General features: G+C 40.2%; 1 protein-coding gene and 1 long non-coding RNA gene across 9 annotated transcripts in view; both read right to left on the bottom strand.

Moving 5' to 3' along the window:
* The window catches only part of AUTS2 (activator of transcription and developmental regulator AUTS2), a 1,184,853-nt gene that overhangs the window by 788,798 nt on the left and 374,885 nt on the right, over positions 1-21,170 (bottom strand).
* LOC146404406 (uncharacterized) lies at positions 6,924-12,385 on the bottom strand. Its single transcript, XR_014840364.1, has 2 exons — positions 9,899-12,385; positions 6,924-9,564 (listed from the first exon to the last, which is right to left on the bottom strand). It is a non-coding gene; the product is annotated as an uncharacterized LOC146404406 (long non-coding RNA).

The raw sequence follows: 21,170 nt of genomic DNA, 5'->3' as shown, positions 1-21,170 counted from the left end.
CCTTAGAGAAACTCTGGGAAAGAAAGGTTGAGTGACTCAGACTGCACACAGGCAGAGATTTTCAGTAGAGCAGTACACATTCCAAAACCGCTCCTGGTTTGAAGGCATTCGTCAGCTTTTAAGTATATTTCAGACGTCAAGCATGATCACAGAGACTGAGAGACAGACTCACCAACTGGAATTTTATGGGTCAAGGCGAAAGAAATGTGGAAAACAACCAGAAAGAACTCTAATGCTGCAGAAGACCAGCAGCAACAACTCTGATGATGGCAGCAGACCATGCTTTTGGCCTTCTATCTGCAGTGGCAGCCAATGGCCTTGACCCTGGAGTGCTTCGCTGTTGGGGCACTGCCTGGCAGAGAAACTGAAGAATGATCTGTACAGCAACTCTGAAGTATTGAGTATCCCAGGAAGCAGAGGGCAAACACGAGAAGATGAGAAATAGGAGGAGGAAGAACCCTTTTGAAAAATGTCCTCCTTAATAGTCTCAGTAGGTATTTAATTTCTATTTTTTCCCTCTTCTTTGAATTCACAAGGCCAAATCTTCCAGTCAAATTAGGGTGCAGTAAAGCATTAAGTCAGCATTCAACAGGTTTAATTACTGTGTAAATGAAAGAAATTATTATTCATTCATGACATTTATTTCAGATCCAATGCTAGCTGCTTTTATATAAAGTTGAGGGTGGGGGAAGTAAAACTTAGATGGAGAGAGAAGAACAAGAACTAGGATATATAATTACAGCTGTATTTCTTTGCCAAGTATTACTGGGCCCAAACAAAAAGTGCTTGTTTGCTCTCTTGAGAAAAAGCATGTGATCCATCAGTGGTGGTTCTAAAGAAAGCCTCCTCTCTCCTGGCACTTGGTCGGATGCGATAGGTACACCAATATTTGAAACGCCACTAAGAGAGGCCTTATTAAGGCCACAAAGGCTAGGAGAGCCCATTGTGGTTCAGAAGTCCTGAACTCTGGGAACAATTCTAGCAGTCAGGCCTGACAAACTAATGGATAGCCCCCTCCTCCAGGAGAGAAAAAGGGCCGGGTGCTGCTATCAGAACTATTGGACAAAGCGTTTTTTTCTAATGAATTTCCACAGAATGAACATCTCCCACAAGCAGATAAGAAACATGAATACATACATACCCCCAAAACAAATTTCATGTGGTATTTATGTTTAATTCTCATCTGTCTGCCTGGTGGAAGAGACTGCAAGAGAGGGTGCTGGGGAGCTATTTCAAAATAGGGAGAAATATCTGTCCACAGATCAGCGTGCCATTGAATGGGAGATAATCTGCTCCCTGAGTTGCTAAACCTCCGTGATTTTATCAGAATATAGTTAGTGCCTTCCATAATCCCACTGAAATGCTCTAGGTTTTCCAAAGAACACTGTGAACAAAGTCAAATGCCTAATCACAACATATCATCTTCCAGCTTCAAGATATTCACACAAACACATGAGAACACACACACACAAACACTGAGAGATATTTTTGGAACCAGTTTTTCTTAAATCTTCCCTAAACCTCCAACAACTAGCATTTAATTACTACAAATACGACAACAGTTAAGAATTGGCAGTAACAAGCACAGCGTGTTTTAAAACCTGAGGCCACACAAGTTGTGGACAAGAAATTACTGTTGAACAATTTAGAGAGATTTAAGGGCCAAGCGCAACTCTCAGAGGCAATAATAATGAAGCTGGGATTGCTAAGGTTGAAGGTTTTCCTGTACATTCAGAAGACCAATGAGTAAACTGAGCTGATGAAAAAAACAAGTTTTGTAGACCTTCAATATTCCCTGAGACTAAATATCTAAACTGGACGTAAAACTTTCTGCTTGGGTCAGTTCCAATGTTTCAATGTCCAGCACTTTCTGCTTGGGTCAGTTCCCATGTTTCGATGTCCAGGGGCAAGGATCTATTTGAGGATAATGGAACTAGCTTAGGAACCATCTGCATAAAGAAGTTATGAGTCTGAAGACAAAATTACTTATGCTTTATTATTGTAACAATTACTGAGAAATGTAGTCACGTTATTTCGACAAATCAATGCAACAATTACATGTATTAATACTTGACTGAGAGTCCGAATTAAATCAGCAGCTTGGTATCCAGTCAATCTTCTGGTCTAGCACCAGATTTCCTCAATTCCTGACTTTCCAATTTTATTTATTTATTTTTATTTTTATTTTCTGCTTTTTAGGGCTGCAATCATGGCACACAGAGGTTCCCAGGCTAGGGGGTCTAATCAGAGCTACAGCTGCCAGCCTACACCACAGCCACAGCCATACAGGATCTGAGCCACGTCTGCAACCTTCACCACAACTCACAGCAATGCCGGATCCTTAACCCACTGAGCAAGGGCCGGGATCGAACCCGCAACCTCATGATTCCTAATCAGATTCATTTCAACTGTGCCACAACGGGAACTCCTGACTTTCCCATTTCAAACTGTGATCATGTTAAGCAAAGAAGTACGGGTGGAAGCCCAATTAATAAATCTGTCTTAATTTTTCCGTCAACATATCCCTAAAGCTCAATAGAGGATCAGAGCCGTCATCACCACAAGCTAGGTTTTCCTGGGGCCTGAAGCAGGAAGCATTATTATTTCTGCCTGCACACTGTCTAAGCCCTGTTCTCGTTTCCTTTAAATCTCTGGCTTTTCTCAAGTCACTGTCCCAAATTTTACCTTTTACTCCACTAGGGAGTGTCTCCTGTTACTTTAATTTGAGCTGGGCCTTAAAAGAAATGACCTTCCTTCCCCCACCTTTAGAAAAGGAAAGAAAGATAATCAGAAATTTTTTTTAATGTATTTTTAAACCTTATTATTGTTTGTGCTGCCTTGGCACCTTTTCTTCATTTGTCAGTGAACTGCAATCTCAAGTCCCCTTTGATGAATTCACCCCACCTACCGCAGGGTCCCAGCAGTTGGGGAACAGCTCAGAGGGTCCTGAGAATTAGGGTGTGGATGTGACACAGGTCCAGCCAGAAGTGACCAATTTAAGAATGGCCGCATGACCAGTGTCAGACCACACAGGGGTGGCAGCAAGATTCTCGCTGGAAAGGACAAGAAGGAAGTTTACTCTCCCAGGACTACTGAGCTGGCAGAATATTAGTCGTCTCTACCTCTACACCAGAGATGCCAAAACAGAGTGATGGAGACAGATTTCTGAAAACAATGAGCTCCTGAAATTCAGATCTATTAGCTCGGTTTACCCCTTAACTCTGTGATTATTTAATAAAAGTTTGAGTTGAGGCTAAGATGCAGCAATGTGCTACCAATTTATGTTAAAAGTAGTACTATCTTTTTATCTGATTCTGTAGCTCTCGTGTAACCACACTTCTTTTCAACCATCCTAAACATCCTCTAAGCAATACCTCAAAAAGTCTTCCCAGATGACTGCTCCAAGTACACTCAGAGGCAGACAAGCTGCTTACCCCTCTACTCCAGCTCAACCATTGCTATGCAACGGGTCAGGTACTACCACATGTGACCTAATCAATCATTATATATCACCTGCTCTTGTTATTCTTGTATACTCATGTCAGGCTGTGAAGCTTCCACAACAAGGATATACTACTACCCCAGAAGAGCTGAGTTTACTCTCACCCTATCCCTGGCTCTACTGCTTTAGATTTCTCTGACCTCTGCTTCTCACATTTTTAATGCTAAGCTAATAATACCTGCTTTGGAGTTCCCATCGTGGCGCAGTGGTTAACAAATCCGACTAGGAACCATGAGGTTGCCAGTTCGGTCCCTGCCCTTGCTCAGTGGGTTAAGGATCCGGAGTTGCTGTGAGCTGTGGTGTAGGCTGCAGACGCAGCTCGGATCCTGTGTTGCTGTGGCTCTGGCGTAGGCCGGTGGCTACAGCTCCAATTCGACCCCTAGCCTGGGAACCTCCATATGCCGCGGGAGCGGCCCAAAGAAATAGCAAAAAAAAAAAAGACAAAAAAAAATAATAATAATACCTGCTTTACTTTTTCCAGCTTTCTTAAGATATAACTGACATACGGCGTTTTATAAGCAGCAGGTATATAAATGTTGAGTTGATACACTTGTACATTGCAAAATGATTATAATAATGTCAGCTGTAAATCATAATTGTGATAACAAAGTTTTATGTACCTTGTGAACATAAGTCAAAAACTTTAAAGCACTAAGTAAATGATGACGATGATGTCTGCTATATGTCCCTCAGCAGATCTGTGAATAAGCATGGTGGGAAAGGGAACCACCAACCTCACCTGCTCCTTAAGTTCCTATGCTCCTCTCCTATCCCACAGAGACACAACCACTAAGTAATGCAATGGACAGGAGCATCAGCAAAAATGCCATGCAGAGGATCTGACCAGCGGACCAATATGAGATTTCAGGGCTCTAGGATAAAAGGATTTTAACACTGATATCTTTGTCTAATTGTGTCTTTCCCATATTGAGAGAACACCATGCAGACACATGTAAATATAAGATATAAAAATAAAAAAGTTATAGGTATATTATAGAGAAGGTATGTTCTACCCTCAGTTACCCACCGAGTTATTTTAAAATAAAGACGAAAGATGTCTTAGGGTAGAAAGCACTCAGATATCAAGACAAACTCTGTATTTCACAAGGTAAGTTTGGGAAAATAACTGCCTTATTTCAGCCTCAGTTTCCAAGTTTTTAAAGTAAAGGGTTGAGATTGTTTGAGTTCCAAGGTCTTTCTCAGCTCTATGATAATTTTCGGTAAAAGAACGTTTTAATAGCATATTTAGGTTTACAATAAAATTGAGAGGAAGGTACAGAGAGTTTCCATATACTTCCTGCCCTGACACATGCATGGCCACCCCCACGCATTCTGGTAGGGCAACATCAATCACCAGAATGGCACTTTTCTTTCTTTTCTTTTCTTTTCTTTCTTTCCTTCTTTCTTTCTCTTCCTCTTTCTTCCTTTCTAGGGCTGCACTTGTGGTACATGGCGCTCTCTCTCTTTCCTTTTAGGGCTGCACTTGTGGCACATGGAGGTTCCCAGGCAAGGGGTTGAATCAGAGCTACAGCAACCAGCCTACGCCGTATCCAAGCCAAGTCTTCAACCTACACCACAGCTCATGGCAATGCCGGATCCTTAACCCACTGAGCGATGCCAGGGATCGAACCTGCATCCTCATGGATACTAGTCAGATTCGGTTCTGCTGAGCCACAACAGCAACTCCCTTATTTTTCTTTTGTGATACTAGGGATGCACCTACACTGACAGATCATAGTCATGCAAAGTTCTATGATAACTTTCAACTTCCTAACGACTTAGATTACCATATCATATACTAGTTAATTTCCTTATATTTCAATTGATCTGTAAACACGCAGAAATAAGTCTAATGTTTCCATTCTTCTAGTGTCATGCAGTGAACAACTCATCCTTGTTCTCCAAATGTATTAACAATGGTCTCGTTCCTTGAATGTTTTAAGGAAATTTCCATCCAAGGACTACCTATGGGGGAGACCACCTGGGATGCAGTGACAACCAGCTACCTCATCTGTTTTCATCAGCTAGGTTTTCTGTTAGTGAGCTGCTCCTGTCATGATTCTGACAGGACATCTGGATGGATGGGGCAATCCTGGAGAATCACAGATCATTCTAGAAAGGCCCACAGGAAAAACAAAATGTTTAATTCACACTGCTGTGGCCCAGATCTGTCTTCCATCTTACCTTTCTGAAATGTTTTCCTACCCTATCACCTCAGCAGGTCTCCCTGGACCTCAAATCGTTTTACTAAAAGCACACATAAAATTCAACTCTACTCTTCAGTGAAGAAAAAGGAAGGCATGAAGAGGTCCCTGTACTGATCTCTCCTGGAATGTCAAGACGGACCTGTGCTCACGAGACACTGCATTAGTGGCTCTCTGCTCCATGTCCTCGGCTCGCTTCATCATCACTGACGACTTTCACATGAATTAAACACAAGATTTCTCCTTTCCTCACAAGATCCCACATCTCTTCTTCCAACTGTCCAGTATTTCCCCCAGGGACTGCAGATTAGCTCTGCTCTTTCAGCCTTAAGTCTACATAAATACAGCCACCAGCATGAAGAGCTACCACTTCAGGGAACACTGACAATGTGCGAGGGACCACCTTATCCAAATGCCTTTCAGAGATTATCTCTTAGTTTTCCAGAACCAACTCTATCAAGTATATATTATTAAGCCCTATTTTACTGATGAGGAAATTGAGACACAGGAAGGTGAGGTAGCATGCAGAAATTCAGACTGCAGCTTTGTATTTCTTTTCTTTTTTCTTTTCTCTCTCTCTCTCTCTTTTTTATTTGTTTCTTTTTAGGCTCACACCTGTGGCACATGGAAGTTTGTGGGCCAGGGGATGAACTGGAGCTGCAGTTGCAGGCCACAACCACAGCCACGGCAACTTGGGATCTGAGCTACATCTGCAACTTACACCACAGCTCGCAGCAACGCTAGGTCTTTAACCCACTGAGCAAGGCCAGGGATTGAATCCATATCCTCATGGATACTAGTTAGGTTCTTAACCCACTGAGCCACAATGGCAACTCCAACCTTTGTATTTCTGTATTTGTTTTTTAATTACCTTCTTCTGTATGGAAAACAGACCTACTCTTGATTTTTTTTATTGAGCTATACTTGATTTACAATGTTGTGTTAGTTTCATGTGTACAATCACAGTGATTCAATTTATTATAAATATATAAAAATACATAAAACATATGTATTTTTATATGTGTTACATACAGTCTTTTTCAGATGTTTTCCCCCTTACAGGTAACTATGAAATATTGAGTGTAGCTCTCCATGCCATACAGGAGATCCTTGATATTTATTTTACATATGATAGTGTGTATATGTGAGTCCCAGCCTCCATCTCTTCCCCCTTTGGTAACCATGTGTGTTTTTTTATATCTGTGGGTCTATTTCTATTTTCTAAATAAGTTCAGTTATTATCTTTTTTTTTTTAGATTCCCACATAAGCAATATCATACGATACTTGTCTTTGTCTGGCTTACTTCACTTAGCATGATAATCTCTAGGTCCATCCATGTTGCTACAAATGGCATTATTTCATTATTTTTTATGACTAAGTCATATTCAACTGCGTGTGTTTATATGCGTGTATGTTTACATATATGTGTATGTGTAGATACACACATACATACATGCACGCGCACGCACGCACACCCCACATTCTTTATCCATTCCTCTGTTGATGGACATTTAAGTGTTTCCATGTCTTGGCTATTGCAAATAGGGCTACTATAAACATAGGGGTACAGGTATCTTTTCAAATTAGAACTTTCTCTGAATATATGTCCAGGAGTGGGGTTGCAGGATCCCACAATAGCTCTCTTTTTAGTTTTTAAGGACAGATTTATTCTTATGTCCTATGTGTACCTAATGTCCAATTTCACACATTTAAAAGGCAGCAACAACTATCAACATACCATCTCAAGCCTCAAAATTGAGAGAAACAATCCATGGAACCATGAGCTTGTGTGCATTCACAACTAAATGACCAGCCAGTCCTTTTCTCTGTCTTCTTCCCACTCATCCTACACCTCAAACATTTATTAAATAACTATTAAGTGTTAGATACTGGGCGAGAGGCTGTCTGTTCTCCAATAGTGGCTCTGAGGAGCTCAACTAATCATTTCGGATTCATGATTTCAACAACTTTTCTACCTAGTCTAGAATGCTATACATAATAAATGAATCTTATCCTCAACTTTTCCTTAAAACATGCTTAAATATTTCCTTAAAAATGCTTACAGTGTGAGCATTTTTTTCAAACAAGTTTACTGAGGCAAAAATGATGCACAATAACTGACATAAAATGCACTGCACAAAAATTGAGAGCACTTTGAACCATGAGGTCAACATACTCGCCAGAGATCAAGAGCTCACTCCACTAAAACATTCCAAAAGTGCCCACACACAGTGCTGAGCATTAGCAGATTCACCAAATTCAAGCCTGGACCATCCTGAGTTGCAGATGATTATATGTTACAAATTCCTGGGGTCACAGAACCATGAATGAGTTTGACAGACATATTACCATGCAATTTACTCCAAAGCACTTCTCAACCCACATTCCAGCAAAGCTATCCTGTACAAAACCATGATATACTCAAAACCTGTCTCTAAGTGTCCTCTTCCTTTTTTTCCAGCACTTCTTCAACCTGTACTTTCTCCTACTTATGTATGCTCTACCACTTCTTTCATTAAAAAGTGCTCCTAGGGAAGAGGGTGTTAAAAATCATTCACAGTTAAGTTAGCAAATCACTACGATGAGTGAGCTTAATGGATTACTACTCCCAGCAGTACTGGAAATTAAACAGGAAATCAGTGTCTCAATGTTCACCTCAGACCATGAGCTAGTTCCAGGGGGTATGGTACTCTAGCCAATCCACTATTTTCCTGATATCTTGCAGGCAGCCATGAATCTACCTTTAGTCATTTGGTTCTGGTTCACTCACACACTTAGTAAATATTTACTGGGTGCCCATCACCTTCTAGCTAGTGCTCTGGGTACCAGAAAAACAGCAGTGCACAAAACAGACAAAAACTCTGCCCTGGAGGAGTTCACAGTATATAGGAGGGGGTCATGTCCAATAAACAATTCAACATATGATGTATAATGATGACGGTTGACAGTAAATGTGATCCATTTTTGCAAATCTACATACAAAAGATATGAGAGGCTCACTGTCTTGTTTAAATGACGACTCAATGCCCAACAAAAGCCAGAAAACCTAGCACTGAATTCCACTGCTAGCGCCAGTCAAGTTCTGCCATCTTGGCCAAGCTGCACATTCCTCTGAATTCTTCCTAATGGAGAAAAGTCTGGGCTGGAAGATTTCTAAACTCATCTTTTTAGATTTTCTAACTGGATCATGGATGAATATACGCCACAAAGAGAAGACTGTAAGACAAGTCATACTGTTAATCCTCTGCAGGAAAACTCTTACTAAAAAGCAAATATTCTTTATGTCACTAGAGTCATCAACCTTTCAAGAGGCACTTACCACATTCCTGCAGCCAACAACAATGGAAAGGCAGTTTGAGTACAGCTGGTAGACGCATTATCAAGGTTCTGCTCAGATAAGCATTCATATTCACATTTCCTCTTGCCTTCCTCCTTGTCCCAACCCCCCAGAAGTCTTTTTGTTTTGAAGAACAATAACTCCTTTTTTTCCTTCTTTTTAAGGTTGCACCTGTGACACATGGAAGTTCTTGGCTAGGGGTCATATCAGCACTGTAGCTGCCAGCCTATACCACAGCCACAGCAACCAACACCAGATGCAAGCTGCGTCTGCAACCTACACCACAGCTCACAGTAGTGCTGGGTCTTTAATCCACTGAGGCCAGGGATCGAACCAGCATCCTCATGGATATCAGTCAGGCTCTTAACCCACTGAACTACAATAGGAACTCCAACAATGACTATTTTCATCTTTCAAGTTTGAAATAATGTATCACCTGGCATGATATGAAAATGAACTAGCAATTTTAAAACCAATCAAATGTTCAAAATTCCACACTAAGGATAACGAATGAACAAAACTGGTAAACACGGAGTTCCCGTCGTGGCGCAGTGGTTAACGAATCCGACTAGGAACCATGAGGTTGCGGGTTCGGTCCCTGCCCTTGCTCAGTGGGTTAACGATCCGGCGTTGCCGTGAGCTGTGGTGTAGGTTGCAGACGTGGCTCGGATCCCGAGTTGCTGTGGCTCTGGCGTAGGCCGGTGGCTACAGCTCCAATTCAACCCCTAGCCTGGGAACCTCCATATGCCGCGGGAGCGGCCCAAGAAATAGCAACAATAACAACAACAACAACCAAAAAGACAAAAGACAAAACAAACAAACAAACAAACAAACAAACAAACAAAAAAAAAAACTGGTAAACACATTTTCCCCTCCCTAGACACACACACCATGAATTTAAACCAAAATGCTTCCACTAGGAGGCAACCCAATAGATGCTCGGGATTATAGGCTGCTTCCTTCTATAGTACCTTCCTAATCTTGATTTCTGATATACTAAAGAATATTGTTTGTCCACAGAGAACCACTTGATGAGTAGATTCCATTAAAAGTATCTAAATATAATAACTGAAAAACCATTTCATCACTTTATCTCATCCAATAAAGATGGAACCTAGGGAGTTCCCGTCTTGGCACTGTGGCAATGAATCTGACTAGGAACCACGAGTTGCGGTTTGATCCCTGGCCTCATTCAGTGGGTTAAGGATCCGGCATTGCTGTGACCTGTGGTGTAGGTCGCAGGCATTGCTGTGGCTCGGCTCCGGCATAGGCTGGCAGTAACAGCTGTGATTAGACCCCTAAACCTAGGAACCTCCATATGCTGAGGGTATGGCCCTAAAAAGACAAAAGACCAAAAAAAAAAAGATGAAACCTAGATAGCAGGTAGCCCTTCACAGGGTTTGGAAGTGATGAAAAATCACTTTAAAGTAATCACTGCTTTTCCACACTTAATTTCTCTTTATTGTATTTCCCCCAATCTTAATTGTGAAAATATTTAAACCTACAGAGAAGTTGAAATGACTATAATGAATGTTCATTTACTCTTTATTCACTATTGTAATATTTTGCCACAAATTTCACAAATTAACATTTTGTCAGATGTACCCACCGTCTATCCCCCTCCATCATTTCCCAACTTTCCATACTCAATGCATTTACACGCACACATGCACACACACACTGTGTAGAACCACTTTCTACACTTTGTAGAACCACTTGAAGACCGTTGCAAACCCTTACATCAGCATGAATCTAAGCAAAAGGAGATTCCTCTTCATAACTGTATCAGCATTAACATACTTAAGAGTTACATATTCATTTAATAACAATCATATAATAAAGTCCAATTTTCAAATTCCCCTAGTTGTCCCTGAAGGATTTTTATAACATTTCCCTCGACCAGAGATATGATCTAAGTTTATAATACTCTGCTTCCTTGATTGTCATATCTTCTTAGCCCCCGTAAATCTATCGCCTATTCATTTAATCTAGTGTAACACAGTTAGGGATCCAATGTTCTATGATCGTCTAGAACAATCATAATGTTCCATGTGAAGTGAATTCCAGTGTCAAAATACTCTTATAAATAACTAAAAAAATGTTTTAATCCATCTGAGAGAAAGATTGGTGGGATGAGGAATAGCTTTTAAATATTATAGACTTAAAATTTTCAATCTTTTCTTTCTTTTTTTTTTTTTCCATCTTTTTAGGCCACCCATGGCATATGGAGGTTCCCAAGCTAGGGGTCTAATGGGAGCTGTAGCCGCCAGCCACAGCCACAGCCACAGCTCTGCCAGATCTGAGCTGTGTCTGCGACCTACACCACGGCTTATAGCAATGCCGGATCCTTAACCCACTGTGAGAGGCCAGGGATCAAACCTGCGTCCGCATGGATGCTAGCCACGTTCGCTAACCACTGAACCACGATGGGAACTCCCAAAATTTTCAATGTTTTCATCTTAATATTGTCTTTTTGCCCAAGTACACATACTCCAAATGCAGGTTGTGCAAAACTAATCACTTGACATGACGGACCATGTCCTGGATGTGAAACCTGCTGCTTTTGCAACTCCAAGACATAAGCCATGAGACGTAAAAGAATTTTCTTTAAAGATTGGCAAGGGCTACCAGTATGTGAGTCAGAGATAACCACCAAATTAACCAAATAATTACTATTAATTTGTTTCCAACTGTTAAATCAGAATCTCAGACATGGTAGTGCCCCCCAAAAATCAGATTAAAAATTTAAAGGAATATAATTTAATCTAGTAATAACTAAGTCCCAACATCAAATGTGGTTAACTTTTCAACACAAATAAAAAATAATAATGTTAACATACATAAGATTTCTATTGCGCCCTTCAATTTTCAGAAAATTTAGTTCTTCAAGAAAGAAGCATACTCCTAGTCAAGGAGGAAGGCCAGGCGACTCTTAAAAATACTGAAAAGTTTGCATTGGTCTTTGGCCAAAATAAATAAAGTTCTGACCTGGAAACTGGCTTTGCTGCCAAGAACAGCCATAGTGGTGGGAAGGAAGAAGGCGTTATGACCAGAAAGATTATTTTTCAAGCAAGCCTGACTCCAGATTCCAGAGAGGAATTGCAATTAACAATTGCAAGTTGTGGGAGTTCCCGTCTGTGGCTCAGTGGTTAACGAATCCGACTAGGAACCAAGAGGTTGCGGGTTTGATCCCTGGCCTTGCTCAGTGGGTTAAGGATCCGGCGTTGCCATGAGCTGTGGTGTAGGTTGCAGACGAGGCTCGGATCCCACGTTGCTGTGGCTCTGGTGTAGGCTGGTGGCTACAGCTCTGATTCGACCCCTAGCCTGGGAACTTCCATATGCCATGGGAAGCAGCCCTAGAAAAGGCAGAAACACACACACACACACAAAAACAAACAAAAGAAACCAATTTCAAATTGTAGGAAACACTGTGTGCAGGAAGTGAATCTAATTTATTTGTTTAAATTGTTATTATAGCACCTGCCATGCAACAGGGGCTTGTTTGGCCCATTTATACATTTATCCATCAAATATCGATCTAGTGCACTCACTGCATGTCAGGCAATGAACCAGCTACTGAGGATATAACAGTGAATAATATCCTAAAGGTCCTGCTATCACTGAACTTACTTTCAATAAGAAATGACAAACAAACAAACAAAAAATCCTAAATAAGATAAATAGATTTATAAGATAAATTTCTTATGAATATATTTATATATACACAGGGTAATTTCAAAGAAGATCATTTCAGATGGCTGTAAGCGATATAAAGGAATTAAAAAGAAAAATGATACAAGAAGAAATAAGTAAAAGGGGCAGACATGGATGGATGATCAGAGAAGATTGACACTGAAGAAGCAATGTTTGAACTGAGATCTAAGGGCCAAGATAAAACCCACCACAGGAGAATACATGGTAGAGAAAGGTAAGGCTGATGAGGGATTCCTGAAAGTCTAGAGGGACAGAGGGATAAAAGTGAGTAAGGGTCACCTAGGACCTCAGAGGCCATGATCAAGTGTTGAGGTTTTATTCTGAGTGACATGAGAAGCTGGAGGATTTTGAACAGCAGAATGCTAAACAGTAACCTATGTTTCTAAAAGATTCATCAAGAGCTCCCATCATGGCTCAGCAGGAATGAATCTGACTAGCTTCCATGAGGACGCAGGTTCAACCCCTGGCCTCACTCAGTGGGCTAAATGATCTAGTGTTGCCATTAGCTGGGATGTAGGTCACATATGCGGCTTGGATCTGGCATTGCTGTGGCTATGGTGTAGGCCAGCAGCTACAGCTCCTGATTCGACCCCTAGCCTGGGAACCTCCATGTGCCATGAGTATGGCCCTAAAAAGACAAAAAAATAAAAGGTTTCTTTCCTTAAAAAAGACACATGCACCTACATGTTCACTGCAGCCCTATCCACAATCGCCAAGACATGAAAACAACCCAACTGTCCATCAACAGATGACTGGATTGGGAAGATGTGGTATATATACATAATGGAATACTACTCGGCCATAAAAAAGAATGAAATAATGCCATTTGCAGCAACATGGATGGAACTAGAGACTCTCGTCCTGAGTGAAGTAAGTCAGAAAGAGAAAGACACCCATATGATATCACTTATATCTGGAATCTAAGGTAAGGCACAAATGAACCTTTCCACAGAAAAGAAAATCATGGATTTTCCTAATAGACTTGTGGTTGCCAAGGGGAAGGGGGAGGGAGTGGGTGGTTGGGGAGCTTGGGGTTAATAGATACAAACTATTGCCTTTGGAATGTATAAGCAATGAGATCCTGCTGTGAAGCACTGAGAATGATGTCTGGTCACTTATGATGAAACATGATAATGTACGAAAATAGAATGTGTACATGTATGTATAACTGGGTCACCATGCTGTACAGTAGAAAAAATTGTGGGGAAATAACTATTAAAATAATAATAATAATAAAATGAAAGGTTCGTCATATTGCCTGACATATGCAGAATGACAAAACTATCACCACAATGAAAACTAGTGAATCCTGTGTCCCCACCTCATTGTTTATGTCATCAATTACATTTCTAGGACTATTAAAAGAGGCAAAAGCACACAATGAAAGCACTGTGAAAGCAGTGTCAGTAGATCAATGAAGCCAAATAGCTACTGGATTTGGGTCCCTACCTCTGTTCAAGGACAGAGACAAGGCTGATCTATAAGGAAACACAGCACACTTTGCACATGCTCCAAATGTATGTGGGGGAGTCACATCAGCAAGCTACCAGAATAAGAGATACCAATCTCTGTCCCCTCACTCACCCCATAAAATTATGTAGCTACTCATGAACAGAAGTAGTCCTTAGAGGGCCCAAGAATCCAATTAAGAAAAGAGTGAAGCAAGAAAAAAAAGAAAGGAAGGAAGGAAGAAAGAAAGAGTAACTGCACAGACAAGATCACTGGGGAAATGGCCTTGGCTGAGACATCAAGAGATGCCTAGGAACGAAAAAGAAAATAGTGGGAGCTTTCAGCATCAAACAGAAAACTGGTGCCATCATGGTCCCCAGTGGCATGCTCTGCAAAAGATACTGGCAGCCTTTAAAGATAAAGACTTCAACAGCCTCCAGAATAGCAGCAGATCCCCAGAGAGAGGCCCTGATATTCACCTTCCAGAAGGAGCTGCTGCTGTATTTTCCCAGAAACAGGTGAAACTGCCTTCCATCACACCACCACACATGCCTCAAACTCTGCAAAGTTCCATATGGACCCACACTTCAAACCCAAGCTCCACAGGCAGTCCGTGTGTATCTGCATCTAAGGCACCAGAGCTGCCACTGCCCTGTGACAGCCAGAACCCCAGACCCTGGAAGTGCAGTGGCTCAAAAAGCATCTGCACTCCAGAATCTGCATCCATGGCTGCTCCATGGAAATCTGCACATCAGACACTAGTAGCATGGCTGCCAAAAACTCACCTGCAAGCTGAACCCGGCACAAAGAGGGTCCACTCAGCCACAACAACCCCAAGAAGAAAAAAGAGATAAGGAGATCCTCAGAAGTCTTCACCACTGAAGACCCCAAAAGACCTCACTGCCGCTGGGACACTCCCAAGCTTGGCCAATGAGGCCTATTGTTCTCTCCCCCAATGCTTGCCTGGCTGATAAGGCCTCAAAGAAATTATACCACTGGGCTTTTCCCGGAGCCAGAACTACCACATCCCTACCCAGAAAGTTGCCCTTGTACCTTCCCACAGGTCAAAATACTTCCCTATTAAAACCAATCCGTAAGGATAGAAAAGGCGACTGTTCCATCAAATATACAAAAAGTAACCTATTTCTGCTTGTGACAAAAAACACAAAATATACACACTCACACAAAAATCAAGGAAACATAACTATCAAAGGCACACAATAAGATCCCAATAACTGACACCCTCAAAATGATGATCTACAAATTGCAGAGAATTAAAAACATTTACTGAAAGGAAGCTCAATGACTTAGAAGAGAACATACATAGATGACTCAATAAAATTAGAAAAAAATATAGAAACAAAATGAGAAGTTCAATAGAAATAAGCATTAAAAAAAAACCAATAGAGAGCAGCAACAGCAGACCTGATCAACAGAAGAACATGTGAACTAAAAGACAGTCATTTCAAATGCCCAGAAGAGGGGAAAAAAAAAAAAAAAAAAAAAAAAAGATTGAAAAAGAGGGAAGAAAACCTACGTGAATCATGAGATACCACAAAATGAAACAATATTCTCACTACAGGAGTCCCAGAAGAAGGCAGCAGACAGGAGAAGGGGCAGAGAGCTTATCTAAAGAAAATATGGCTAAAAACCTCCCAAATCTTTTGAGACATATGGGCATGCAGGTACACAAGGCTGAGAGGAACCAACAGAGTCTCAACAAAAGGAAGATCTCTCCACCATTATCATAATACAATTTTCAAAAATTAAAGACAAAAAGAAATTTTGAAAGCAGCAATACAAAAGAAACACATCAAATTCAAAAGACCCTCCCCTCTCCCATAAGGCTAGTAGCAGATTTCTCAGCAGAAACCATGCAAGCTGGGAAGTAAGCTGGATGATATATTCAAAGTGCTAAAAGAAAAACTGCCAACCAAGAATAATTTACCTGACAAATACATAATTCAAAAATTAAGAGAAAGGGAGAGCCTGTCGTGGCTCAGCAGCAATGAACCCGACTGGTATCCATGAGGATGCAGGTTTGATTCCTGGCCCTGCTCATAAGGTTAAGGATCCAACATTGCCATAAGCTGTGGTGTATGTTTCAGACGCGGCTCGGATCCTGTGTTGCTGTGGCTGTGGCATAAGCCAGCAGTTACAGTTCCAATTCGACCCCTAGCCTGGGAACTTCCATATGCCATGGGTGCAGCCCTAACAAGCAAATTTGGAAAAAAAAATAATAATAATAAGAGAAAAAGAAATTCCCTGAAAAATAAGAGCTGAGAGAATTCATCAACATTAGGCTGCCTTACAAGAAATGCTAAAAGATGAAATGAAAGGATGCTACTTAGTAACATGAGAACACATCTAAGTGTAAGGTAATTCAGAAAGTGTAATTCAGAATACTTTAATACATTAATGGTACTATATAAATCACTTTAGTATAGTATAAAATTTTAGTATACTATATTAATAGTATTAAAATGACTATAGCTATAATAATTTTGTATTAGGTATAATATATAAAAAGATGTAAAAATGTGACATAAAAAATACAAAATTTTGGAGGGGAAAGAATACGTGGTGGAAATTTTGCATGCAATCAAGTTCAGGTGTCATCAGCTTTAAACAGACTGTTTTGATGCTCTGTGTAAGCCTTGTTATGACCACAAAGCAAAAATGTATATAGATAACCAAAAGAGAAAGAAATTAAAGCATACCACTACAAGTCAACAAATAACAAATAATGAGGAGGGAGTAGAGAAAAGGGTACCCTCCTTCACTGTTGGTGGGAATGTAAATTGGTACAACCGCTATGTAAATGAGTATGGAGGTACCTCAGAAAACTAAATACAGAACTACCCTTATGATACAGCAATCCCACTCCTGGGCCTGTATCTAGACAAAACATTCATGCAAAAAGATACATGCACCAGTATGTTCAACACAGAGCTAGTCACAACAGCCAAGACATGGAAACAACCTAAATGTCCACAGACAGATGAATGGATTAAGAAGATGTGGTACACGTATACAATGGAATACTGCCCAGGCATAAAGACAGACAAACTAATGCCAATTGCAGCACAACATGGATGGAATTAGAGATTCTCATACTAAGTGAAGTAATCCAGAAAGAAAAAGGCAAATACCATAGGATATCACTTATTTATGGAATCTAAAATATGGCATAAATGATCCCATCTACACAACAGAAACAGATCATGGCAAAGGAGAGCAGACATGTGATTCCCATGGGGGAGACAGGGAGAGAGAGGATGGAGGGGCAGTTTGGGGTTTTTGGATGCAAACTGTTGTATTTGGGATGGATGGGCAATGGGGCCCTACTGTACAGCACAGGGAACTGCATGTGATTGGGTCACTTTGCTGTACAACAGAAATTGAAGAAACATTGTAAATCAACTATACTTTTATTTAAAAAAAGCACAGTGCTATAGAAAATCATGAAATCACAAAGGAAAACAGCAAGAGAAGAGAAAAGAAACAAAGGAATCATAAAACTGTCAAAAAACAACAAGCAAGACAGCAACAGAAATTCTTTACCTTACAATTACTCTAACTGTAAACTGATTAAATTCCTCAATCCAAAAATATATAGGTTGGGAGTTCCTGTCATGGCTAAGCAGTAATGAAACCAACTAGTATCCATGAAAATGCAGGTTTACTCTGCTCAGTGGGTTAAGGATCTGGTGTTGCCATGAGCCGTGGGTAGGTTGCAGATGTGGCTCAGATGTGGCGATGTGGCTCAGATGTGGCACTGCTGTGGCTCTGGCGTAGGCTGGCGGCTGCAGCTCCAATTCAACCACTAGCTTGGGAATTTCCATATGCCGCAGGCACAGACCTAAAAAGCAAAAAGAAAAGAAAAGAAAAGAGAAACAAACAATATAAATGAACAAATAAAAAACAAATTATACCTGTATGTTGCAATTAAGAAACTCACTTCAGCCTTAAGGATACACATAGGCTGAAAATGAAGGTATGGAAAAAGATACTCCATGCAAATGAAAAAGACATCAAGCAAAGTAAAACTTGTATCAAACAAAATAGACTTTAAGTAAAAAACTGTAACAAGATATAAGAAAGTCCTTCTGTAAGGACTTTCAACCCATCAGGAACACCCAACATGAGAGTAACTAAATATATTAAAGACATATTAGAGATTTGAAAGCAGTAATACACAGCAGCATAATAATAGTAGGAGACCTAAATACCCTACTTTTAATAATAGGAACATCATCTTGACATACAATGAGTAAGGAAATAATGGACTTTAGACCAAATGAGTCAACCGAATTTATAAAAACATTCTGTCCACCAGAACGGAATACACATTCTTCTCATGCGTACACAGAAGTTTCATCAGAATAGATTTTATGATAGAAACAAACCAGACTTAACAAACTCATGAAGATTAAAATCATATCAAGTGTACAGCAGAAAATGGCACAACATTATAAATCAATTATATTTTAATAAAGAGACTACAAAAAAACATTATCAAGTGTCTTTTCTGACCACAAGGGTATGAAAATAGAAAGTGTTAACACAACAAATCTGGAAAATTCACAAACATGGAAATTAAGCAATAATTTCTCTAGAAATAATCAATGGATCAAAGAAACTTTAAAAATACCTTGAGAAAAATGAAAACGAAAACACAACACAACATAACTTAAGGAATGCAGAAAGAGCAGGATTTGTTTTTGGTTTTTGTTTTTTTTTTTCTTTTTTTGGTCTTTTCAGGGCCGCACCCACGGCATATGGAGGTTTCCAGGCCAGGGGTCCAATCAGAGCTGTAGCTGCTGGCCTACACCACAGCCACAGCAACGTGGGATCGGAGCCATGCCTGCAATTTACACCATAGCACACAGCAACACCAGCTCCTTAACCCACTGAGCAAGGCCAGAGATCGAACCTGCCACTTCCTGGTTCCTAGTAGGATTCGTTTCTGCTGCGCCATGACGGGAACTCCAGAAAGAGCAGTTTTTAAGAGAGAAGTTTAGAGTTATAAATGCCTATATTAGAAACAAAGAAATATCTCAAATAAACAACCTAATATTATACCTCAAGGAACTTGAAAAAAAAGAAATTAAATCCAAAGTTAGCTGAAGAAAGGAAAATACGAATATCAGAGCCGAAATAAATGAAATAGAAACTATGAAAATACTAGAAAAGATCAATGACAACAAGAGTTGGGTTTAAAAAAATAAACAAAATTGACAAAGTTTTAGCTAGAATAACTGAGCAAGGGAGAAGACTCAAATAAATAAAATAAGAAATGGAAGAGGGGACAACTCATACCACCAAAATACACAGGATCGTAAAACACTACTATAAATAATAATATGCCAAGAAATGTGAAAACCTTGGAGAAATGGATAAATTGCTATTAAGATATTACCTATCAAAAACGGAACCATGAAGAAACAAATCTCAATAAACTTTTATCACTAGCAAGCAGGTAGAATTAGCAGTAGAAGATGTCTAAAATAAAGAAAAGTCTAGGAAAAAATACCTCTACTGAGAATTCTTCCAAAACATGTAAAAAAGAATCAATGCCAATCCTCCTCAAAGTCCTTCAAACAAAGGAGAGGAAGAAACACTTCCAAAATCATTTTCTATGGTCCATATAACCTGATACCAAAGCCAGAAAAGGACTCTATAAGAAAAAAAAAAAAAAATTACAGGCCAATATCCCTGAAGAACATAGAAAAATCACCCACATGATACCAGCAAACCCAATTCAACAGCACATTAAAATGGTCTCATGCCACGATCCTGTGGCATTTATTCCAGGGATGTATGGACACTTCACCATATGCAAATCAATAAATGTGGTCCATCCTATTAATAAAATGAAGTTTAAACAAATAACAAATGTTTTTTAAGGATGATGAGATAAAGAAACCACTGCACACCATTTCCGGGAATACAAATTAGTCAAGATGTTATGGAAAACAGGATAGAGGGTCTTCAATAAATGAAAACTACAAATACCACAGACAGGAGCCTTCAAAGGTGTGTCTGGGCAAACATCTGAAGGAAACAAAATTGTTTTGAACTATCTTGAACTATATGACAAAGATATCCGCACTTCCATGTTCACGGCAGCATTTTTTACAATAGCCTAGACATGGAAACAACCTAAGTGTCTGTCTATGGATGAAGAGATAAAGAAGGTATTATTTAGAAATACACAGAAAAAGAGAGAGAGATTGATTTTATTCAGTCTTAAAAGATGGAAGCAGTCCTATCAGCTGCAACAACATGGATGAACAGGGAGGGCATTACGCTATGTGAAATTAGCCAGAGAAAGAAAGGCAAATCCTGCAGCTTATCACTTACCTGTGAATTTTTTTTTCTTTTCCTTTTCCTTTTGCCATTTCTTGGGCCGCTCCCGCGGCATTGGGAGGTTCCCAGGCTAGGGGTCGAATCGGAGCTGTAGCCGCCAGCCTATACCAGAGCCACAGCAACATGGGATCCGAGCTGCGTCTGCGACCTACACCACAGCTCACGGCAACGCTGGATCCCCAACCCACTGAGCAAGGCCAGAGATCGAACCCGCAACATTATAGTTCCTAGTCGGATTCGTTAACCACTGAGCCACGACAGGTGTGAAATTTTTAAGAAGTCGAACTTGCAGAAACAGGACGCAGAATGGTGGCTGCCAAGAGCAGAGTGGAAGGAGAATGAGGAAATGTTGGTCAAAGGGTACAAACTTTCAGTTATCAGATGAATAAATTTTGATGATCTCATGCACAGCATGGTTAACTCTAGTTCTTAGCACTGTATCCTATTGGTGACATTTGCAAAGAGTAGATACTGAGCTTTCTCATCACACAGAGACAATGGTTAACTGTTGACTGTGGTAGCCATTTCACAATGCAAACATATATCAAATCATCGCATTGTACACTTTAAGTATATACAGTTTTATTTGTC

Source organism: Sus scrofa, chromosome 3 (genome assembly GCF_054392235.1).
Source record: "Sus scrofa isolate SSC_HxYL_T2T_F1_AM1 chromosome 3, Sscrofa_HxYL_maternal_Yorkshire_Landrace_v2.0, whole genome shotgun sequence".
Classification (NCBI taxonomy): domain Eukaryota; kingdom Metazoa; phylum Chordata; class Mammalia; order Artiodactyla; family Suidae; genus Sus; species Sus scrofa.
This window is presented reverse-complemented; position numbering and strand designations above follow the sequence as displayed.